A 26,199-nucleotide genomic window follows, 5' to 3' on the forward strand; every position below is an offset into this window, starting at 1 on the left:
TTACAGGCCAGCAACGGATCTTTCTTTAATTTGGCCTTGGAAATCTGACTTTACGTTAAGGGAAATCATAAAAAGAAAAGAAAAATGGGGATGATTCAATGAGGTTAGGGCTCTACTTCATGAGGGAATGTTATGTAAACACTTTGGTTAAATTAAGTAATTATACTTACAGAAAAGAATCAAAAGGAAAATGGTTAAATGAATTATTAGGAGGCTTGCAATTCCTGAAGACCTTCCTACTGGAGTCTTAAATGATGGCAAGGCACAGTCCAAGATGAGTCCACAGCAAAGTCCCTCTGCAATAGAGAGTTAAACATTACACGCCAGTAAAGGAAAATATAACACATACAATGACTCGAGGCTGCACTGATGGTGCCAAGGACTCAAGGAATGAATGGACACTTTACACTGGAACACAGAACATTGGCAGTGGCACTGGATAAAATGGCACAGGACAAAGCGGAATACTGGCACTCAATAAACATTTCTAATGGCAAACTGTCGTGACTGAAAGGTCTTCACTCGTACTTTACTAAGGGGAAGCGGGTCCCAGACGAATACTGACAACGGACAATCACACTAATGGCACAGCACACTAATCACTTGGACAGTCCGTTCCGAGGATGACTGTAGAATCGGAGTCGAATCTGGAGTCGGGTGTGGACAATAGGGTTGTGGGGGAAGGGGGCTATCAGCACCGCTCACGTGCGTACGACTGCTCTGGCTGACTTCCAACTCCCGTTTCTGACTGCTAACTGCTACGATCTTCCTGTCCAAGCTCCTCTTAAGACAACCGCCAAGGGTAGGGGCCCCAATGTCGGGCCCATGTGGTGACCGGGCTGAAGATGTGTCATTTTCCAGGTGTTCCAACCATCTGCTTGTATCTCCCCAGGTATCCTGTGGAAAGACAATTCAGCCAGCTCAATCTGCCTTTAGAATGGTTGTTTTAAGCAGCTTAGTTCATTTAAGATGCTTAAGGGATTGGCACTCAACTCTATTCCTTGCCCCTTTTTGACCGTGCCACCCAAATGTCTGTCCCAGCTAAGAAGGGACAGATCAAAATACTGATAAGATTTATGTGTTGGTATCTGGGTCAACTTGGGTTGGCTATGCAGCGACAAACTCACTTTTAACATTCTAAAGGCTTGGCTTTTAGCGACTTCTTGCAAATTATAATGATATATGTATATATATATATGTGTGTGTGTGTACAGGCAGTCCCCGGTTATCGGCGATTCATTTTTACAGCGCTTGTCCAGTGACGAATGCCGATTTTCGGTTATTGGCGATTTTCGCTAACTGTCATGCTGTCAGAACGGAAACCCAGCCGATAACCAGGGACTGTCTGTATATATATATATATATATATATATATATATATATATATATATATATATATATATATATATATATATATATATATTTTTATATATATATATATATATATATATTATATAATATTTTTTCAGATCTGTTACAGTATAATGATATAAAAGAATAAAATGATTAAAAGTTGCTATGAAGGTAGCTGAAGAAAAGCCAAAAAATCATGAGATTAACAATTTTCCATTTGGCTTCATATTGCAAAAATCAGCAAAAAATAATGAGGCAGCAACAAGAGAAGCACAGTGTGCTACAATATTACCTGTAAAATAAATTTTCCAGTGCCAAGATTTCAGTAAACAGCAAAGGGATAAACTTAGGCACAAATCTTTCAAAAGACATACTGTCAGAATCTTCAGTATTCTCAATTACCAGCAATCCCTCAATTACCCATATTTGCACTATTAAGATATTTTGTCATATGGTCATATGGAAGGTCTGCAGCACTACATATGTATATATATATATATATGTATATATATATATATATATATATATATATATATATATATATATATATATATATATATATATATATATATATATATATATATATATATATATATATATATATATACATATACACACATATATATATATATATATACACACATACACTATAGTGCTGCAGACCTTCCATATGATACACAAAGTCCTAATAGTGCAAATATGGGTAATTGAGGGATTGCTTGTAATTGAGAATACTGAAGATTCTGACAGTATGTCTGAAAGATTTGTGCCTAAGTTTATCCCTTGCTGTTTACTGAAATCTGGGCACTGAAAATTTATTTTACAGGTAATATTGTAGCACACTGTGCTTCTCTTGTTGCTGCCTGCGAAAATGTAAAATCTCCTCTAAAAACACTTACAACTGCCAAATACCCTGTACCCCTTAAATTGAAATGGTTATAACTGTCTATTTTAAAAGTTCACTGCCTAATTTAGTAGTTGAAACAAAAATATACCTTAATTTATCATAGTAAAACAATTTAATATCAGTTCAAACAAAAATACACCCCAAACCATCATCCCAAGACATCCTCAGTCATCTTAGATTAGTACCCTTTTACAACTGCTACTCTTATGTATATATGCCCCCTAGAATGCTTATAATAATAATTTACTAATTTTAAAATGTTAATATTAATGTAAACAGCAAAAATATTTATAAAATGTTTAATACAAATGAAATAAATCTTTAATACAAATTAGATAAATCTGTCTTACAGAATGTTTGACTACTAATCAAGTTACCCTTGTATACATAGGCATAGCTGTTTTCTCACATAGTATTATTAAAATTATTACTAATTCACTTTTTTTGAAGAACAACACTGTTTATTCACTTTCTTCATTTTGTGTTTGTGACTAAATACAGATTTTTATGATAAAAATAATTTACAGTGTATTTATAATGTAGTTAATGTATCTGTTAAGCTCATTCTAGGTTGGGCCCCAGACTGAGCATAACAAGTGTACTCTCTCTCTCTCTCTCTCTCTCTCTCTCTCTCTCTCTCTCTCTCTCTCTCTCTCTCTCTCTCTCTCTCTCTCTCTCTTTTAGGGTATTGTAAGATGTATTTGAAATTATATCACTGTAATGTGTTTTTGGATGATGGAGCATACCGTACAATATCTGAAATATGCTAATGAAAATGTATGCTAATGATTTTTATTTTATATTCTAGTCTGCTTTTGTGGGAAAATAAAATGAAAATAATTAGTGAATATTTTAAGTATTTTACAATATGCTCTATCATCCAGAAAGCACTTTACAGTAATATCATTTCAAATACATCTTACAATACCTGTAAAGAGAAAGAGAGAGAGAGAGAGTACACTTGTTATGCTCAGTCTGGTGCCCAACCTGGAATGAGCTTAGTAGACACATTTACTACATTATACGTACACTGTAAATTATTTGTATAATAGAAATCAGTATTTAGTCATAAACACAATATGAAAAAATACAGTAATTAGTGAATAGATAAGTGTTGCTCTACAAAAAAAGTGAATTAGTGATCATTTTAGAGGTATGGTCCATAGAAAAAATCTGAATTGGTGAAAGGTAACATGGTGAATGCCATGTTACCTTGCTTGGGTGGTGGCATTTTTCCCTTTAGAGTGTTTCAAAATTTTTCATGCAAGTAATTGCATGAAAGAAAAGTCAAAGACTAAGTGCCAAAGGGTCTGGCAGTTAGCACTTTGCATTGGTCAGACTGTGATGCTTAGTAGGGCAGCTAGGCAAGGTAAACAGATAGTGGTTACAAGGTTTAAAGTTAAATTAAAAGTGATTAAAGTTACAAGAGAAAAGTAAGTTACACATCTAAAGGGTGAGAGTAAAGGGATTAACCTGGCATCTGACTCTGGTTGGGTGCCAAGGTACTCTATGAAAGTGAGGCACTGTGCCAAAGGGGCACAAGTGCCAGGAGAGCTCTGTGTCTCTCGTAGGCTACCTGGACTTTCTACGCCTCTGACTTTTCTTCTTTGAACCTCTTTTAGGTTGATGGTTTGACATTTTAGGAGGAATTGGTGAGCCCGAGTCCGAGGAAGGCACTGGAGTATCATCTGTTCCAGCTGCCGCAACAACTGAAGCAGGGGCGGTGCCAACAATATCCACCATCTGCTGTCGCATTTCTTTAAGCTCTGCGACCAGCTGAGATATGGAAGGATTTTCCATCAGTACACCTCATCTTCTGAAGACTGGGAAAGAGGAGAAGAAGTCTTTGTGGGCATGCGAGGTTCGCAGGTTACAGTGTACAATGACCAACTCGGGCATGGGTTGCGAAGCCAAGCCAGGGGGTGAGCTTCTGCTGAGGTCGGGAATCCGGAAGGGACCCTAGTAAACTTCAGGTTGGCTCTCTTACCAATACTGGTAGCGGGGCCAAGCTGGGCGAAGAGAGTGGGGTCCGGACTGGGATCTCCTGGAGGGAGATCTAAGGCATGCTCTGGCACTGGAACTAAGGTAAGACCAGGCACAGGAATCAAATTTGGAATTGGCTCAACATTCAGGATGGACAGAGCATGGCATTGCTCAGGGCGCTCAAGTGGCACTGGCAGGGAATTTGAGGCAAGTTTAGGATCTACGGTGTGCTCTGGCACTGGCACTAAGGCAGGGCCAGGCATGGGAATTAAATTTGATAAGGGCTCAACGACCTTGATGGATGGATCCTGGCACTGGCAGTGGTCATGAGGCAGGTGTGTGAGGACTATTTGTGCCTGGTAGAGACTGTGAGGGGTCAGGACCTTGGGTCATCTTGAGTTAGGTGGGGACAGAGAATCCTTTCCCAGGATAAGGTCATAGCCTCCAGGAAGGTAATTTGCTACTGCAAGTGTGCAGAGCTTTGTTCTGTGGGGCCTGGTGACCCTCAAACTAACTGTTGGGAGAATCAGCCCCTTCCCAACTTCCAGGAAGTTCTTGTAATCTTTGGCAGACACGTTGCTGCGGTTATTGTGAGCGTACCCAACTTCTAGGAAGTTCTTGTAATCTTTGGCAGACATGTTGCTGCAGTTATTATAAGCCTAAAGCTCCAAGCAAGGTGGTAGGTAGGTAGGTGGCGGACCATACAAGCAATTGCACAGACTGGAAATGGCACTCTGCTTTTGGCAGGGTGTGGTTATGCAATGGTGTAGGCCAGTGGGCGGTGCCACTAGTAAATGGGAGTGTCCCCTTGGTGAGGTGGCACTGGCAACTAAATGTGAGATCATTCCAGAGAACTGGTGGGTGGCACTGGGCTGGATGCTAATTGCAGTGCAGTAATTTGGGCGAGAGCCTACAAATACTGGGTAGTGCTCCCTACTAAAAGGATGGCACTGGGAGCATTCCTTGGAGCAAGTAGGTGGCACTCAAGGTCCCCAATGGGGTTATCTAAAATGCAAGTAAGGTGAAGGATGTGCTGGTGGCACTTGGTGCCAAGAGCCACAGGTGCAGGTTGTGTTATGATACACAGTAGTGGTGGTAGCACTTAAGGTGCCAGGGGTCCGGAGGGCCAGATATGTAGTACCCACAGTGTGGATGGGCATGGAAACACGTTGCACAATTGGCTAGAAGCGCAAAATCGGTGTGCACTCAAGGTACTGTGAAACCATTGGGCCAGTGATGCAATAAACACACACTGGTGGGAACACAAGTTGTGAATTGGTGATAACACGGCACAAGTTACGCAAATGATGCAGACTTGGAGCAGCACTCAATGCACGGTGAGTTTACAGGGTAAGTTGGGCAGAATACACAAAACTTGTGTGCAGCACGGAAAGTGCTCTGTAGTTAAAGTACAACTGACAATCGCTCTTTTGCCAAGTGCATAGATGTGGTTCTGAAGAACAGGTTTGGTTGTTTGAGAGAATGGTTCTGGTTTGTTCCAGAGAATAGTAATTTGTTCCGAAGAATAGTAAATTTGTTCCAAAAAACGGTAATTAGTTCCGAAGAACGGTAATTTGTTCCGAAGAACGGTAATTTGTTCCAAAGAACGGTAATTTGTTATATAGTTCCGAAGAACTGGTAAGACATTGCAAAACTGGTACTCAGGTGGTGAGTGAGTTCAGTGACTGGATTTAGGGCACTCGGGAGTGCAGACTCGTTCCTGAGAATCAAGTAAATTTAAAACGCATGAGCATAAAGTAAATGGGATGTAAGCGTTAATGGGTTTGCAAGAATATGACAGGGTTTGTGAGCATACGCACTTCCAAGTTGTTAAGTAGCGTGCATTTGTGAATTTTGTGTGCTCTTGCACGAGCAGTGTGTAATACAATAGACTGTAACCAATAACAGTGTTCACAGATAAAAATATACCCTGGTATAGTCCCTGAATAGTCTACCTAACTGGCAACACTCCTACGTGAACTGAATGAAATTCGTAGTGCACAAGCCCGCACAGTGCTCATGAGCATGAAGTCTGAAATTTGAAATTTACAAGTCCCTAGTCACAGATTTACAAACATCAAACATAAAAAAATGGATACTTATGCCACATAACCTCTGTCCAACTGTATTGCCCAGAAATGTAAATGGAAACGTTACGTTAAGGATTCATTTCGATCCTGCAACTTCCAGATAGTAGTTATGCAATCATTTTAGCTAATTGCTGCAATGTTACAAGATACTTAGCAAGTTGCAAGAATGATCATATTGCAAGGTCGCCATTTCTTACAAGTGTTGGTGCAATTGCAATTCTTACCTTGTTGGGGATGCTTCTGACTGCGGACCAACGTGTCATAATGCAAAAACGTGAGTAAGTGAGAATTCAATTAAGGTAAGGTCTCAGGAGAGAAATTCCGGGTCTGAATTAATTACATTTATTTACAGGCATCAGGAGAATAAATTAAAGGGAGCCATGTACACTAAGCTCTTGTCACTTTCAGGTTAAAATTAACAATAGACAAATTTAAGAGTGTCACTCAGTACAGAGTTAATTTACGCTTAATTTACAATCAGGAAGGACTTGATTGATGGACGTAGGGCACAGAGGAGACAGATGGTTGCTAAAGCAAAATCACACACCCTTTCTATAATGCATGAGAAGGAGACACGATCAATGGGTGATCCTATATACACAGTCTATTATTACAAAGGGAATTGCTGAAGGCTCTGGGAATTGACATCACATAAGATCAGTTACTTATTCTTTAACACTGAAGAATGATTCCCTGCTAGGGTCAAGGTCTAGTATAGTGCAAGGGTAAGTGGGAAAAGGAAATAAAGTATGAGATAACTGACCAAGCACTTTCACTGCACAGTACCTTAGTTCCTTAAGGGAAGATCCTCAGTTGTAGAATAATGGGCTCTCAGTTGAGTGGACATCTAGTACTTAAGGTTGTACTTGGGATGGCAAGTGATGGATCAGGCAAAGGGTGAGCCTCAGCTCAAGGAGGAGGTTAGCTCGGCAGATTGGTGCCAGTCCAGCCACTAGTATGCTCTCAACTCAACTGGTCTTATTTTCCTAGGGTTGTTCTGATCAGACCCCAGATCTGCCGGTGTTCATAGCCCCAGAAATTCAGGTGTCCTGGGCAAATTCTGCCAAATCTCGCCATAGGCCTTTCACGTGGCTGGCAAGAACAGCAGGCTACTGTGTGTGGAAAACGTTCTTGGGCCAGTACAAGTCATTAAGAGCTTAGTTAAGTGCTTTGAGAAGGCTGAGCGAGGGTAGGTACTGACCTTGACTGATTTAATGGGCAAATTCAATTACTGGGAAGCGTCTTGAGGTGTTTTTCCCTGAGTTTGAGCATGAAGGGATGCCAAGAAGTGGATACTTCTAGCAGTATATATACAGTATATGTATAACAGTTCTGACATAGGAAAAACTATTTTTGTTAGCCCCAGTGAGTCCTTAAAGGAGTTACACTCTCATGGTTCCCCCATGGCTCCATAAGACAGACAACCAATTACAGTACTGAGAATTCTCTTATATAGTTGATCTCAGCCAGAATAGTGCTTGTTGGCGTAGTGATAGAATATACAGGACTCAGGACTGGAGGCTCTATCTACTGACTTATGACGACTACCTTGGCTCTCTACATCTCACTTGCACAGATGTGGCAATGGCATAAGTTGACAATCTTCATTAGTCGTCAGGTCTGTGCAAGATAAATTTTCCCCCCAGTCCCATGCCTTTTTTGTTAGGGAAAGTGGGTGGATTTTGAGGCCTCACAGCAGCTACCAAAAACAGGTTTTTCCTACATCAAAACCTGTTTTTTTTTAAAGGAGCAGGCAAAGAAAATTGACAGGTGATGAAATGGCTTAGCTCCTAATAAATATATTCCAACAACCAAGATTAATTTTTGGTCTTAAGGGCCCCATAGACGATACGACTGGCGGATCAGGTTCACTTCTAACTCCAGTATCTGCGGTGCCCATAGACGTTCTGATTCATTTCAGTTTGCCAAAACCTGGTAGAGTGAAGACGTGTCGGCTCCACTCAGTGATGATGCTATAGACTGTGCTCTTGCAGCAGAAATTGGAAAACCCCAGCAAAAAAAGGAGAACCTGGATTAAACAGTGGTTGAAGAAGAGAAATGAATTATCTCACGTTTATTTATTAATGAATTGAAACTTTACCCTGGTGACTGGTTTTATTACCCGAGAATAGACGAGCAGACAGACATGGAATTATTATAAATGGCCTCCCTTCTAGAAATAAAAAGCACACTCATATGAGACAGCCAATATCAAGGGAAGGGGGAGGTTGCTGGACGGATCTGCTTCTGCATCAAGTTGTTCCTTGGGGTATATAATCCCAGAGACATGTAAACCAATTATTCAAGTTATGCAACATGAGTTTACAAAGGTAAAAAGTAATTATGTTGCATACACAGCATCCTGCATAGCCTAGTATACAGTAGGTCTCTAATCCGTTAAAGCAGAATAGGCCCTTAAACCTATGTTTCTGTTGCCAAGTAAGAATAAAATTTTCAACTTTTTTGTAAACAATACTTAACATTTATAAAAGAAAAATTGGAATATTATTGAAGTTATTATCATAAACTTTATTTTATGTACAGAAAATAACAATGTAATTTAAATAATAGTACTAATACACACACACACACATATATGTGTGTATATACATACACACACACACATATATGTGTATGTGTATATATGTTTTAGTACTATTGTTTAAGTTACATTATTTTCCATACATAAAATAAAAGTTTATGATAATATTATCAATAATATTTCAATTTTCCTTGTATAAATTAAAAGTTTTCAGTACAAAAAAGTTGAAAATTTTACTCTTACTTGGTGACAGAAACGTAGATTTAAAGGCCTATTCTGCTTTAACAGATCATAGACCTACTGCATACTAGACTACATACCACTCGAATATGCAAGATGCTGTGTATGCAACATACAGAATGCAGTTACTTTTAACCTTTATAAACTCGTGTTCCATAACTTGAATAATTGCTTTACATGTCTCTGGGATTATATGCCCTAAGGAACAACTTGTGGTACGGAAGCAGTGTGGCCAGCAGCCTCTTGTACAGTGATATTGGTTGTCTTATACAAGTGTGTTTTTTATTTTTATAAGAGGGGAGACCATATATAATAATTCCATGTCATAATCTGGGAGTCCATTCTCGGTAATTAAACCAGTCACTGGTGTAAAGTTTTAATTCATTAAATAAATAAGGGTGAGATCATTCATTTCTCTTCTCTAATATATATATATATATATATATATATATATATATATATATATATATATATATATATATATATATACACATATATATATATATACATATATATATATACATATATATATATATATATATATATATATATATATGGCTATATAATATATATATATATATATATATATATATATATATATATATATATATATATATATTATATATATATATATATATATATATACATATATATATATATATACATATATATATATACTTGTATACATATATATATATATATATATATATATATATATATATATATATATATATATATATATATATATATATATATATATATATATATATATAAAGAAATCATCAACACACAATCACGTGTGGAACAGAAATATGGAATTTCTGACTCACGGGAAGGATTCCATCTCCAGGTCTCTCAGGTAACCAAAAAGCATTTCGTATAATCCCAGAGACTTGTCATGGCCTAGTGGATTTAACGGCTATTGCTGCTTTCCACCTGAACACTTAGCAATCCACGTGAGTCAGAAATAAATATATATGTACCTATATATAAGATCATATATATGATTTATGTATATGTATATATGATGATTATTATCACTTTTGTACGTGATTCATTTATCACACATTACCACAGGTCTAAAATAAGACAACGGGGTGTAGGTTGACCGGTTTTGACTTTTATTTCAAGCCATTGTGAAGGACCTGGAGTTTACAGAGTGTGAGAAGTCAGAAAATATATATACTACAAGAACAGTACTAACGGAATTTGTGGCGAAGACCGTTAGAGGCTCCATATCCTCACTCTGTTTAAGGTTCTTTACGAGGTAGGAGTTTGGTTTTAAAATCATTTGGCTAAAAATCTTTATGACTCCAGGGGACATTGTCTGTTTACCATACCCCACCTCAGATCCACACTGACAGGTGTCATGGCTTCGGAGTTTGGAAACTCTTGTAACCTGTACTCCACAAACACTGTGTTTACAAATATGATAATTCCTATTTTGGTATATCTCTACTGCCTACCTTAAAGTTTAAACAATTTACAAATTTCTTTTGATATTAAAGGATCAAGTTTATACATCCCTTGACCAAATATTCAGATTATGGTTGTAATTTTCTTTTATCTTTAGATTCAATGATGTTCCTTTCCAGTGCATTATTAGAATATACAATCCTTTTGTCCTTCCCAGTTGATAGCATGATTGTTCTCACTAGTATGTACAAATATACCACTGTTCCATCTTTTATTTCACACATTTGTTTATGTTGTTCAATTCTTTTTCCAGTGCTTTCCCAGGTTTGGCCAATATAAAAGTTGTCACAAGACTTACACGGAATTTTATATACACACCCTTTAATATTGTCTGGGAGTTCATTTGATAAGTACATTTTCATTGTTGTATTGTTCTTAAAGACATTAACACCAAAATTCTTAAGTAGATGAGGGATATCTTTCATACTATTATTATAAGGCAGAACAAGCAAATTTTTGTGTTGTAAGGTTCTTTCTGGTTTTGATACAAAGTCTTTTGCAGCTTCATATGCACTGTTTAATACACTATCAGGATATTTCAATTTTTGCCTGCATTCCTAATCTTATCTATTTCATCATCAATATATTCAGGCTACATACCATAATAATGCTCTTAAAAACATAGATGAAAACACTGACTTTTTTAACCTTATTGCTTTGTCCAGAATACGCAACATAGGAAGAAATGTTAGTGGGTTTTCTATACACACTATATTTAAACCCACTACTATTTCTTCGCTCTGAGGACATCCAGAAGAGATGCACCCATCATTTTCCATTTCCATGAGTTGAATTTAATTGATGGTACTAATTGATTTAACTTAGCAAAAAGTTTTTACATCTTACAACACAAAAAATTTCTTGTTCTGCCTTATAATAATAGTATGGAAAGATATCCCTCATCTACTTAAGAATTGTTTTTTGGTGTTAATGTCGCTGGGTTTAAGAACAATACAACAATGAAAATGTACTTATCAAGAACTCCCCAGACAATATTAAAGGGTGTGAATATAAAAAGTAAGTCTTGTGACAACTTCTATTGGCCAAACCGGGAAAGCATAAAAAGAATTGAACAACATAAGAAATGTGAAGATATGCACAAGATCCAGTGGAACAGTGGTATATTTGTACATGTTAGTGAGAACAATCATGCTATCAACTGGGAAGGAACAAAAGGATTGTATATTCTAATAATGCACTGAATGGGAACATCATTGAATCTAGCTTCATAAAAGAAAGTTACAACCATATGAATATCAGTCAAGGGATGTATAAACTTGATCCTTTAATATCAAAAGAAATTTGTAAATTGTTTAAACTTTATGGGAGGCAGTAGAGATATATGAAAATTGGTTATTTTATTTGTAAACACAGTATGAGGGTAGAAGGTTAATGAGTTTCCAAACTCCGCCTCCATGACACCTGTCAGGTGTGGATCTGAGGTGGGTATGGTCTGTTTATCAGCAATGGGTCCCCTGGAGAGTCTATTGTGATTTTTAGCCAAATGAGTTTTAAAGGCCACTCCTACCTCTGAATTAGATCGCCAGAGTGGGGATATGGAGCCTCTAACAGGTGTTGTGTATATTCGTTAGTACTGTTCTTGTAGTATATATATTTGTGACTTCTCACACTCTGTATCAGTCCTTCTCAATGGCTTGAAATGAAAGTCAAAACGGTCAGGACCTGCACCCACGTTTCTTATTTTTCACCTGTGTAATGTGTGATGTATATATATATATATGTATATATATATGTATATATATATATGTATATATATTATATATATATATATATATATATATATATATATATATATATATATATGGGGGATATATATATATATATATATATATATATATATATATATATATATATATATATATATACAATATATATTTCTGAGTCCAGTCCGTGTCAGCGGTGAAATTCCATTACAGCACGAATTTCTAGGTATAACCTTGCTAGATATACCAGAGAAAAAGAGCTTTCAGAAAGCTGGGGTTACTACCCCAGTCGAGATCTTCTAGGAAGACGTCGGTATAAGGAGGGTGAGTGAATACCACTACCACGAAACTTACTCGAAAGATCTCTCCCTATCAAAACCCCGGAACAGAGCGGTGAGCCGTTACAGCTCCCACACCAAACACCCGCCAGGACGGCGACACCAGCGCCACCTACCTCATTCCATTTTCTAGCACGTGAAATCTCTGTTTCTTTTGTGTGCTCGTCTCCATTATTTTGGATTTTTCTGCTTTCTGAGATGGCGTCGAGCAGCTTTACCATTTCAAGTTAAGTACCATCTTCTTGTGGGGTTTTGTTCTATTTTTTGGCTGTTAAGGTCTCTGATTTTCATAAATATTGAGATCTTATTATGTCGCCATGGCGTCCCCTGCCAGCCATGTCGATCGCGAGGCGACTCCTTCTGTTCTTTTCAGTTGGAGTTGTCTCCTCGTCGTTATAGATAAATTTTGCCCTTTGGTTCCCCTTCCTGGTGGTTCCTTATGTGGCTCCCCCCTTTATGAATTATTTCATTGGCCTACTGGCCTTTGTGGGAGTGATGCCCGTCTAGGTTCCCCCTCCAGGTTGGGTTCCTGTTATTTTTGGTCTTACTAGGCTAATTATTTTTGCTTGAAGATGGTGCTCTCTTCTCTTTTAGTTTTATTTTTATTGTTTTTTTTTTATTTGTTTACTCTCGGGTGCTGGCGGCAGCCTCAGATCTAACCGCTTCCCGGGTAGGCTACGCTCTCTGTTGAGCACATTTTAGTTTTTATAGTGATGGTTATTTTGTGGAGTAGGCTTGTTTGCTTCCATCCCCTTGCCCTGGGTGAGGAGTTCAGGTTGAGGGAGTTTTGTTGCTGTTTCCTCCGGGATCGTTTTTAGGTGGGCAGAGTGAGCCCCTTAGTCCTCTTCCTCCATTTGGGGGAATCGAGTTCTTTGGATGTGTTTCCTCTAGGCTAGTCGCCCCTTGCCCGCCATTCTCGATCCTGGTTGGTTCTCAGCACAAAATTTCTCTCCCTGTTGCTTCCTCCTCCCTTCTGCCCTCCCTTTTCCTAGCCTATACTAAGGTTAGGTCCATATTAGGCTTCGCCTAGGTAGAGTCGGGCTTCGGGTTGTGTTGCTTCCAGTCATTCCACCCTTCCAAGATTCATGGTCTGGGAGGTATGGTGCAGTTGAGCGGGTGAGTTTCTCCCGTCTCCTGTTCCTTCCTGGTAGCCTACCTCCTCCCCTCCTCCCCCTCCTCCTCTCTCCAGCCTTGCTCTACTCGTGCGGGTGACGCTAGATGGCGTTTTCTCCGAGTTCAGGGACTTCTCCTGTTGGTTGAGGATTCGCTCCCTCCCATATTGTCCCTAGCATCGCTGTATTGGGGTTGGTGGTTTGGTTTGTTTGAACGTGTTCGAGTCACTTCTCCCGAATCTCCCGTCGGGTTACGTTGATACGGTATTTATATTGCTTCAGCCTATGTTATGAAACATACGAGCATTTTACCTGTCTTGTTTCTCCGGCGGGAAGTAAGGGCGGAAGGTTTTTCATTTTTAGAGGAGCGGATCCATCCGTCCTCTTGAGTTCTTATCATCACTTATTACTGTTTTTGTTTTTTTTTTTTTTAGATAAGTCTTTATCTACAGGAATATTTTCCTTAATTCATTATATAATACGTGAGTCCGGTCCTATACCAGGGGGCTCCGCCGTTATTTTACTGGCAGCCCTTATGGTTGGTTCCTGGTCTCTCTTTCCTTCATTCCCCGGAGTACTCCGGGGTCTGAAAACCTTACCTTCCACTCTATGTAATTTAGAGCTTATTGGCCCAGTTTATGATTAGGAGTTCTTCTCCGCCGGAGTATTCAGTTGCAGTTGAGTTTCCGGCCTCGCCAGCTTTAGTTTGCTTAGGTGGGAGGTTCATGTACTTTTTACTTACAGACTGTTCGCTGTGAGGAGCCGGGTGCACCGCCTCCCTCCAACAACCCTACGGTCACGTAGTTTGTCGGACCCACGCTGGTTGTGCGGTCCGACTGGATGACCTGGTTGTCTGGCACCCTGATGGTTGTGAGGTTTGCTTCGCTCTCTGCACAACTGTCCAGGATGAGTCGGTAAGTGACAGTCTTTACATTACTCCTGCCTTATGCTCCTCATATATATTGTATATTGTTTATGAGGTTCCCGGAATGGTTTTCGTTCTTAGCTAATTGTTGGTTTCTCACAGGCGGATGAAGCTTCCAAGAAGTCTGCCTTGGAATCCCTCCGGGCCTGGGTGGCTGGGTTTTGAAGGAACGTGGCCGGGAAGCCCTACGCCTCGACGCCAGGTTGAGGGACTTGCTCTACCCCGGGCGCACGGGTGGCGGCCGCAGTGCCTGAAGACCTTGCCACCCCTATCATCCAGCAGATCCGGGATGAGACCCAGCCACCCCAAGTGGATATCCTCTACGCTGAGGTCTCGGAGGATGTAGCCGCCATGGATCTCAACCTGGAACCGATGAACTGTAGAGCAGGACCAGGTGGTAAGTGGTGAGGTAAGTGAGGTTGTTGGGGCGGGCCCCCCTTTATTTGACTCCCTGCTTCATCCATTTCTTCTTTTGCAGGTTTTGTGAAGTCTTCCTCCTTGGGTGATAGAGCTCCATCTGCTATCCCCAAGTTGAAGTTGAAGACTTCATGGAAGGCTAAGGGCTACAAGTCCTCGACTTCCAAGAAGGCATCGCCCTTCCCCCGTCGAAGGCTAAGGTTTCAGGACCTGTAGCCTCCGGGAGCAAGTCTGGTTCCTCCAGCAAAGGCGCGAGTAAGAGGGCTGCAAAATCAAGCCCTCCTCGCCAACCTGCTTTGACGCAGAGGCCTTTGCTAATCAGCTTTATAAGCGGTTTACGGAGGACCTAGATTCGAGATTTAACAAAATCTCGGAGAAGTTGGCCAGTCATGATAACATACTGGCGGGAATGGCTCACCCACCCCCAGCCGAACCACAGTATGTTATCCCGACACTGCGGACCTCCGCCGTTCGATGTCGGTAACCCTTGGCGTTTTGCACTCCGGGCCATCCAACATGATGGCAACTGACACTTGATGGTCTTGGCACGAGACGGTTGGAGGAATTGGAGTTCTTCCCCGATCTCCTGCCCCCTTACCCAGGCTTCGTGAGGCTTACGGAGGAAGCTTTGATTCGGTCAGACAAGGTTCCTAGGGAGACTGTCATCGTCCCTAGGGACCAAGCTCAGTCGGCTCTCTCGCACTCTGACGGAGTGGCAGGCAGACAACACAAGTTGACTCCTTTCAAGGGCAACTTCACTATGTTTGCCCTGGGAGACAACCTTCCCACCCCTTGCTTGACAAAGTCGCTCTGGCTACGGCCCGAGCGTGCTTTGATGGTAATCCGTTACCACAGCTAAGGGAGACAGACCCTACTTCCTGGTATTCCCAGGAAGTAATGAGTTCTGGCTGGACGCCCCGTCCACTTTCACGGTCGGGAAGCTGGACCCCTTCTGCGCTTCCACGCAGTTTAGTGAGCAGCTCCCTAAGCTGCCGGAAGCTCTTTGAAAGCAGAGTTTGATGCTCGGGTTAAGTTAGCCCGATCCTTGAACTCCGTATGCCTTACTGAAGCTACTGCCGTCTCCTGCTCGGACGAACCTTCTTTCAGGTTTTGGCTAAATCCTTGCTGGCAGGCTTCCAGTCTGACTTATTTGAATTTATCATGGCCAGACTGGAATGTAGGAAGTTCATCTTTGCCGATGCGACTATCCGCCACGAGCCTAACAAGCTCGTGAAAAGCTCGATCTGGGACCTAACCTCTTCCCTGAAGAGGAGGTCACGAATGTTATGGCCGAGGCTACACGGGCCAACCAGAGTCTTCGTTCTCGCTGGGCATTTCGGCCTATAAGCGTAAGACCCCAGAATCGGCCGGCCCCAATCGAGAGGAGGTAAACGCTTCAGGAGGCATAAGAGGCCCACCATCAGGCGGTAGTCCAAGCCGTCCCGGTCTCGGCAGTGGCACAGCCTTCTACTTCCAAGGCTCACCCCCAACAGTATGTGCTGGTCCAACCAGCTGCACCCTCCTATGTGGCCTCACCAGCATAACCCCACATATGAGGGCCGTGGTTACTTTCACGGCCTTAATAGGGTTGCAAGGGAGGAAGAGGCAAAGCCCTCATAGAGGGGAAGCCCAACACCACCCCAAGGGGAAGACCTGGACGTGGTAGGGGAATAAACCCGCTCCCTCCCACTGAGAGAACACAGGTAGGCGGTCGCCTGTTTTGGTTCAGGGACCAATGGACCTTCAGCCCTTGGGCACACAGCATTGTGTCCAAAGGACTAGGATGGAGCTGGATCAAAACCCTCCTCCTCTAACCAGGTTTTACCAGCCACCCCATCAATCCTAAAGGATTATGTGACAGAATTGCTCAACAAACGAGCAATAAAGAAAGTAAGGCACCTAAAGTTTCAAGGCAGGTTATTCACTGTTCCCAAAAAAGACTCCGATCAGCAAAGAGTGATCCTGGATCTGTCGCGTCTAAATCTCTACATAAAATGCGACAAATTTCGCATGCTTACGGTAGCTCAGGTGCGGACTCTACTTCCGCGTGGAGCCGTCACCACCTCTATCGATCTTTCAGACGCTTATTATCACGTCCCGGTTGCGCGGAACTTCTCTCAGTTCCTCGGTTTCAGACTCGGGAATCAAGCCTACTCCTTCAGGGTCATGCCCTTCGGTCTGAACATTGCGCCCAGGATATTCACAAAGCTGGCGGACACGGTAGTACAACAACTCCGGTCTCAAGGGATATCCCTAGCAGCATATTTGGACGATTGGATAATTTGGGCACCAACAGTTCCGGAGTGTCAGAAAGCTCGTCCATAGTCATCAATTTCCTGGAGTCGCTAGGTTTTCAACTGAACAGAGAGAAGTCCCGCCTGACTCCGAGTCCCGGTTTCAGTGGTTGGGTCTCCAGTGGGATCTGTCATCTCACACGCTGTCCCTTCCGCCTCCCAAGAGGAAAGAGATAGCATCTCTCACCAAGAGATTCCTCAAAAATCCATCAGCATCCCGTCGGTCCCAAGAAAGGGTCCTTGGATCTCTTCAGTTTGCCTCAGTGACAGACCTGCTATTAAAAGCGAAATTAAAAGACATAAACAGAGTGTGGCGGAGTCGAGCCAATGTCAAGCTCAGAGACAAGGTCTCCTCCATTCCTCAAATCTTAAAGACAAGATTGCGTCCTTGGGCCTCGGTCAAAGGGCCTGTCCAATACAGTTCCGCTTCAATTTCCCCCTCCGGCACTAGTTGTTCACAGACGCTTCCTAAGCGGCTGGGGGATATTCACCAAAACAAAAGTACAAGGAACGTGGTCCACAATGTTTCAGCAGTTCCATATAAACACCCTGGAAGCTATGGCGGTCTTTCTAACTCTGAAGAAAATCCGCCCCCAACCGGATTCATATCAGGTTGGTATTGGACAGCGCAGTGGTAGTTCATTGCATCAACAGGGGCGGCTCCAAATCAGGCCGAGTAAACCAAGTAATGGTTGCTATCTTCTCCCCTGGCGAACAAGCACGGCTGGCACCTGTCAGCCACCCACCCTAGCGGGGTGCGGGAACGTGGTGGCGGATTCCCTGTCCAGGACTACTCCGTTGGAGACGGAGTGGTCCCTGGACGTGGAATCTTTCAAATGGATTTGCCGGGTTCCGGGCCTCCAAGTGGATCTGTTCGCAACGGAGAGCAACTTCAAGCTCCCCTGTTATGTGGCCCCAACCTGGACCCTCAGGCGTATGCCATAGACGCAATGACAGTAGATTGGAACAATTGGGAGAAGATTTATCTTTTCCTCCAATAAATTACTGCTGAAAGTTTTACACAAACTCAGGACATTCAAAGGTCAATTAGCCCTAGTAGCCCCTATTGGCGAAGAGCAATTGGTTCCCTCTTCTTCAGGAACTGGGATTACGGAGTCTTCGGATTCCCAAGCCCATTCTGACTCAGACAGTACAAACCAAGACTGTGTCAGCTTCCTCAAGAATTCAGAATGCCCTAGTTTTATGGACTTTATAAAATTCGCAGCCCAAAAAGGAGCGAACATTGACCCTGTCAACACTCTGTTTTTAGAATCAGATAAAAGAGATTCTACTATTAGACAGTATGACTCAGCAGTCAAAAAATTAGCCTCCTTCCTAAAAGCATCTGAAGCCAAAATCATGACAGCTAATTTAGGAGTTTCCTTCTTTAGATCATTGTTTGAGAAAGGCCTTGCTCCGCCACTATTACCACAATCAAGTCAGCATTAAAGAAAGTATTTCTTTACGGCTTTAAAATCGACCTTACAGATTCTTACTTTTCATCTATCCCCAGAGCATGCGCTGTCTGAGACCAGTATCACGCCCACAGTCTGTTACGTGGTTTCTCAATGACGTCCTCAAGTTAGCATCAGAGATGGATAACTTTCATTGCTCTTATCAGGATCTGTTAAGGAAGACTTTATTTTTGATTAGCTTGGCTTCAGGTGCTAGAATCTCAGAGCTGTCGGCTCTCACTAGAGGTGATAATTATGTGAACTTCCTCCCGTCTGGAGAGGTCCTCCTTTCCCCTGACCCTAGATTTTTAGCTAAGAACGAAGACCCACAGGACAGGTGGTCTCCTTGGAAGGTGGTGCCCCTTCCTCAAGACCAGTCTTTATGTCCAGTTTATACACTTAAATCTTACCTTTTAAGAACTCCACAGAGTAAGTCGGGTCCTCTTTTATCAGGGAGAAAGGTGGTACTCTTTCACTAAATGCTATAAGACAACAAATTCTTTATTTCATTAAACAGGCCAACCCAGATTCAGTTCCCAAGGTTCATGATATTCGAGCAGTTGCTACTTCCATTAATTACTTTCATAATATGGACTTCTCAGAGTTATCTAAATTTACGGGTTGGAAATCACCTCTAGTGTTTAAACGCCACTATTTAAAAACACTCAAGCCCTGAAATTTTCTACCATAGCTGTGGGAAGTGTCATCTCCCCACCTTAATTAATCATATCCTTGTCCTTTCCTTTCCCCCGCCCGCCTGCCTCATTTACTTTTCTGCTTATTCTCCTGGTTGATTATACCTCACTGCCTGGCTCCTCATATTGATGTTTCTTGTACCTGTTGATGGAAAAAGTGTAATCTGACATGCCATGATTGTTTTTCTTATGGGGTACTGGACAGTTTTATTTGGCTCACATTACCCCAGATAATGTATATGTTAATGCTCATTGATTTTTTCTCTTACGTGTTTAGAATAAGTTTATGTGTATAGTATTAAGGTTATATTTGCAGTTATTTTGTGCACTTTTCATGTTTCACTTTGCTTTAAGTAATTTTAAGTTTTTGTTCTTTTCTTCTCCGTCCGTGTGTCGGGGACCTCCCATGTCTCATAGTATTAAGTTTTTTGATGTGCCTTAGATTTAATATGCCTTAGTCTTAGTATTCTTGCTACACGGAAGAGATTGCTTAATTAAAATTTATTTTGGTAAAACTTTTGCCTTTTCTTCAGATTACCCCCATTTCTTTTTCCTGGTAGTTGCAGCCTTGGCATGATTCTCTATCACGATTTCACCGGCTGACACGGGACTGGACTCAGAAAAGGGATTTTGACAAAGGAAAAATCTATTTCTGAGGAAGGTCCCGATGTCACCCGGTGACCCTCCCTGAATCACCTAGTACTCTCCCCCTCTTGCACATGCCAAGTCTGGGGTTAGTGCTAGCATGGAATGAGGTAGGTGGCGCTGGTGTCGCCGTCCTGGCGGGTGTTTGGTGTGGGGCTGTAACGGCTCACCGCTCTGTTCCGGGGTTTTGATAGGGAGAGATCTTTGAGTAGGTTTCCGTGGTAGTGGTATTCACTCACCCCTCCTTATACCGACGTCTTCCTAGAAGATGCTCGACTGGGGGTAGTAACCCCAGCTTTCCTGAAAGCTCTTTTTCTCTGGTATATCTAGCAAGGTTATACCTAGAAATTCGTGCTGTAATGGAATTTCACCGGGTGACACGGGACCTTCTCAGAAATAGATTTTTCCTTTGTCAAAATCCCTTTATTATAATATTTATGGCAATTTTGTTAATATATGAACATAATATATTAATATACTGCTTACTGTATAATTTAAAAGATAATATATGGCTTACCAAATATAATAATATATATGCATAATATATATGCATAATTACAGTATATATAATTATATAAATTTGATAATTACAATATATATATATGAGTATAGTACATATATCTTATGTTCTGTATTGCAATACAATATATGAAAGTAAGCTATTGCAATATATATATATGACTTTTATAATTGATCAATTGATTCATGTACAATCAAGGTTGCTACAAGCATCCCTTTAAGTGGCTTTGGTGAGGTAATATATTTTAAAATATCAACAAGATGATAGTGAGTTTAGTTGATTAGGTTCTTGATTAGTGGGTGAAGAAGCAGGACTGAGGAATCAGGACTACAGTATTTGACTAACCAAGATAATGATACATTTTACAATATAAGTCAATATGTTTATATATATAGTTTTAGCCATATATATATATATGTTTATGTACATATATATATCTATAAATCAATATATATTAATACTATATACTTATAAAAATCTAATATATATATATATAGCAACACTATACATTCTACATATTACAGTGATGGTATTTATAGGTTTACAATCAAACAATAAATCATATATATTTATCATATTATATATATTTTGTATATATATATATATACATACATCATTTCATATAAATACATATATATTATCTTATATAAATCTATTACAATGAATATATATATATATATATAACAATATATATATATATATATTTTATATGTGTTATAAATCCTTTTCCTAGAAATTTTCAAACTAATTTATCATAAGCCTCATTTTGCTTTTCCTACGATGTTCAATAAACTCCTCCAAGAACTCATCTGAAAAATTAGCTGCCATGTTACCCTTTCAGCATCTAGTTGAAACTGAAGTAAATCTTGAGATCACGTCATAGACATGGAGGCTTCCAGTCATCTGAACTAAAACGGAAGCCACGAACCTGGCAATGGCAGGTTGCGAGCTGGTCTGAGAGGCCAACGGACTCCACCCACTTTTGGTCAGAGGAGAACACCATAGGCAGTGAGGTTTACTTCGGTTCAAGTGACCAGATACGGCGATCATAATGTCTATGGAGCCCTTAAGGTATAGTCACAGGTTATCAACCATTTTTTTTATTCTGAATACCCACAGGGTTTGGCAATAAAGAACAGGAATCAATACACAAACCTATATATGTATTATTATTCTTTCTTGTGTGAAGGTGGCTTACCTAATTATATCAGCTCTGGCTACAGGATTATTGTGTCTTCCCCAGCAATATGTCTGCTTGACCACCATTCTCATGGCAATAGTGTTCCAGGAATTTTTTATTCAAGGTAAAGTCACAGTTTATCAACCTTTTTCTTTATTCCAGATACCCATTGGGTCTGGCAATAAAGAACATGAGACAGAAGCCTATAAATGTATTATCCATTGTGATTCTACAGTGACTTACCTAATTATTTTGGGCCTGGCTGTCGGATTATTGCACCTTCATCAGTTCAGGAATATTGTCTCTAATAACCACTCCATTTACTCAAAGACTTCTTTGAAGGAAACATTTCTGAAGAAAGTTTATGATATACTCACCTTTCGGATGTCATGTGACTTAGGAAAGGAGTGAGTGTCTGCCTTTTTAATAATGGCCACTAAAATGATTCTCAGCCAAGGGTGGGAAAAACAGGACCTTCTGGGATGTTTGCCATGACATCTAGGTAAACCGTAAATGCTTGAACCGGGCGTAATTCTGTTATCAGAAAAGGGGATTTTCCCTTTAAAAAGGTTCTCATTCTTGGCTAGGAATGATAGGCCAGGAGACAACAGCAAATGACAACTAGATGTATTAGAGGTGAAATTTTGTCCTTGTAAGAGAGCCCAGTACACTAATCCGAGCTCCTAATGCCAAAGCAGTCAAGAAGACTGCCTTTTTGAGTATATGAGTTGTAGTTGTATTGGGCCCATGAATTGAGGGGATGACAGGAGTCTAAGAACCTTATTCAGGTAATGGGAAACCTTGCAGGAGCTGACCTTTGCGGTGTAAAAGACTGGAGAATGGAATTAACAATTTGTATGTTAGAATAAATTCCAAACCATAAAGCAAGGGTTCCACCAATGCTGCCTTGTATGCCATGATTGTTATAATAGCAAGGTGCTTGACCTCAAAAGATAATAGAATGTAAAACTGTTTTAACAGATTTCAACTGGGTTCTCATTGTGGAGGTAATCTAACCACATTTTCTATATGGAATGGTATGTTGGATAGATGAAGTCCTTAGTTTTTGCACTAGATACCTAGCAATATGAGGCAAATAACCTTCACAGTAGACTAGATTTAAAATTCCATGTGAGGGTCACAGCTCAGAAGGGAGGATGCATAGACAATTTCTCCTCCTCCTGTCTGGGATAGAACAGTGGACAGCAATGGAATCTATTCTTCCACCTGTTGTTGAATAAGGGACCAGTGACTGTTTGGCTAATTCAAGGCCGCTAGGCAAGCAGTTCCGTTAAAAGATAGTGGATTGTTCAGAGCTTTCAAAATCTGGGACAATGAAGGAAAAGGGTATATTGTCCTCCATTTGTTTCAGTTTTGTAGGAACACATCTCTTGCTATTGCCTGAATGTTAGGTTCAGACACATACACTGGAAGTTGATGGTTCTTGCATTTGGCAAACCGGTCCACTTTCGGGTCGTGGAAACGTATTAGCAATTGCTGACTTCAGAAGAGCTCGGCATGAGCCTAACCTCTTGATATGACATTGCAGTGATATTGTTTAGGATCAAATAATGTTGGTCCCTTTTGGAGCTTTCAATTTTATGAGATGGAAAGACAACCAATAGCCCCAGGAAGCTGGTATGACACTCCCTCAGAACAGGTTATCATCTTCCCACCACCTGACAATCCTCCCAGTGGCCTCCCTAATCTGTCAAGGAGGCATCCATATGTATTATCACTTGTACAGATGGTGGAGTCAGGTTGGCCTTTTTGCCAGTATCTTCTCAAACTCAGATGAAGATGATCACAAAGCCTTTTCCTGGCATGTGAGAGCCAAACTCTGTTAAATCCTACAGTCACAATCTCAGGATTAGATCTACCACAAACTCAAACTGTAACAGGCCCAACTTCATTCAAATTGTCGTCTGGAAAAACTGGGCTATGCAGGGAATAACTCTAAGTCCTTCCTTATTCTGGTTTGAATGCTTTGGGAAGAGACAGCTGGCCGCAAAGAGTAGCCCAACAAAGTCCCAGACTCAGAAAAAGTCTGCTGGTGATGGAACTTGTTAAGATGAAAATTTTTACTGTTCTGCACTCTCATTAAGAAACATGCCAAGATTTTTACTAGGAGTCTGCCGATCCTTCATTCCTGAACTCCCTCTATATATAAAATTTATGCAAAACATATGTTTGTTTTGTTTGGAGAAATGCTGCTTGGGGACGCTGAAGAGTGGTGGCGAATAAAGCCATCTTTCTCTATGGCCCCTTTTTAAAAGGGAGTCTGGTTTTTTGAAAAAGTACTTACATATTGTGCACTTCTGTTGTCGGGCTCATTCAGTGAGTTGTGCAACAACAGACTCTTCAAAAAGGTTCCCAACAGATAGGGGAATTAAGCAGTAGGGAAGTTACATTGGGTTGCAAAATGTTGGAGCCCACCAATGCTTCCTTTCAAGCTGTAATGCGACACTCCAAGAAGTCATAGAGTACTCCCAATAGGGTCCACATAAATGTTTTGGCTACTGCAGTGAACATTGTTCTGGAAGACACTGGAAACTTTAATTGGGTGGAGGCTAGCATAAAATTCAGCCATGGCTGTCCTGCGATTTTGCCCGTAAGGATCCCAAATGGCTGGGAAGCCATGACCAATGGGAGCTTTTTTCTCTCATAAGGGAGGACAAATGTTGCTCATTCCTTTGTAGCACTATCAGATACTGGGATGGTGGAGACAAATGGCTTTATTTCTGCTATAAAATCTCATTTCCCAGTCATCACAAAATTCTGAAATTCCATCTTTACATGACTGTTTCAAAAGTGAAGAGACAGAAGGCTGATGCCTCCCTGAGAGGTTATTGGTTCTGTAAAATTGTTGTTGTACTATATTTTGTATTAAACTTAAGAAAATTTTCTTCAATTGCTTTTATTAATATGGTTGCTTTTATATGGTTCTCATTGCTATATTATTAGGCAGAGTAACCATCTCCTTCAATGGTTTCTGAATTCCTATTGAATGAGGGACCAAGCACCATTGAGGATTGCTAAAGGCCGCTCTGTCCTGAAATTCTGTATGCTCAACTTCAGTCAGTTTTCCTTTCATTATTGAGATATTTTCCATCTGGTTAAAGGATGCAAACTGAGGTGTCTTGCCAAGGGTTATCAGTATCATTCTGAGGGGAAGGTATTGGTGCCCGTACTACATTCTGATTTGAGGTTTTATTGTCCAACCTGGTCTCAGTTGTTACCAGTCGGAGCTCTGGGAGTGATTAGGCTGTCTCTTATTATCCATCCTGATTTCAACAGGGATCTAGACAACTGAATCACCTTTTTTTGAGCTTAGGTTTTTATTACCCTGTTCCCATGACCTAGATTTTCGGTGAGAATCCTATCTCTGCCCGGGCAGACTGTGCAGCCTCTCATTCCTCAAGTTTAGAGGATGAGAAATTTTTACATATAACACCCAATTCCATATCCAGGACACATGAATTCTTCTTGGGAATCATGGGTAGCATCTCTGTGCTGATGGTCAGTAGCGAGTCCTCAAAGGAGTTACATTCTCTTGGGGTCATCCGTGATACTATTCATGATTTTCTCCCGGAATTGTGAAAGCATTGCAAGCGGAATTTTCTTATCAGGGAAGCCTGCATGAACTGATGAGCCAAGGCAGTTGTATCATCACTGCCTGGCAGTATAGAAGATACAGCAAGCTGAAATTCCTATTAGGGAAGCCTGCATGAATTGATGAGCTAAGGCAGTTGTATCATCACTGCCTGGCAGAGTAGAAAGCACAGAAGCTCACTGAGATAACGGACTGTGGTACATCATACTTCCGGATATATCGGTGTGAAATGGAAATATCGATATGAGGGTTTTCACCTCCAGATCGAGGCTAGGCTAATTTAATTCATTTTTACTTATTATTTTACTCAGATATTTTCCATGTTTATTGTACAGCTAGGTAAAGTTTGTTATTGTTATTGTTCCTTTATTAATTTACACATTGCTTTCAACTTTAAAAATTATGCTAAAGCTTTTACTGCCCTGCAATTTATATTAATAATAAGGCTTTTATCTTACTTTATGAGTACTGTTTGTTTATACAAATGGTATATGCTTTATAGCAAAAAAGAAAACGGAATGGTACTGTGAGAGAAAACGAATATGCTTACGTATACAGGAGTAACTTGACTAGTTGTCACACTTCTGTAAGACATTTATTTAATTTGTATTATACTGTATAGATATTTTGCTCTGTTTACATTAATATTAATATTTTAAAATTAGTAAATCATTGTTATAAGCATTTTAGG

General features: G+C 40.6%; 1 protein-coding gene and 1 long non-coding RNA gene across 5 annotated transcripts in view; one reads left to right on the plus strand and one right to left on the minus strand.

Annotated features, from left to right (window-relative positions):
• Window positions 1-1,243, minus strand: part of LOC136835139 (uncharacterized) — a 32,826-nt gene extending 31,583 nt beyond the window's left edge. The window contains exon 1 of the long non-coding RNA XR_010851991.1: window positions 171-1,243. This is a non-coding gene — a long non-coding RNA (uncharacterized lncRNA). The remainder of the gene's footprint in view (window positions 1-170) is intronic.
• LOC136835137 (HAUS augmin-like complex subunit 1) overlaps window positions 1-26,199 on the plus strand; it is a 217,145-nt gene that overhangs the window by 177,364 nt on the left and 13,582 nt on the right. The window lies entirely within an intron of this gene.

The sequence above is a fragment of the Macrobrachium rosenbergii genome, chromosome 55 (genome assembly GCF_040412425.1).
Source record: "Macrobrachium rosenbergii isolate ZJJX-2024 chromosome 55, ASM4041242v1, whole genome shotgun sequence".
NCBI classification, from domain to species: Eukaryota; Metazoa; Arthropoda; class Malacostraca; order Decapoda; family Palaemonidae; genus Macrobrachium; species Macrobrachium rosenbergii.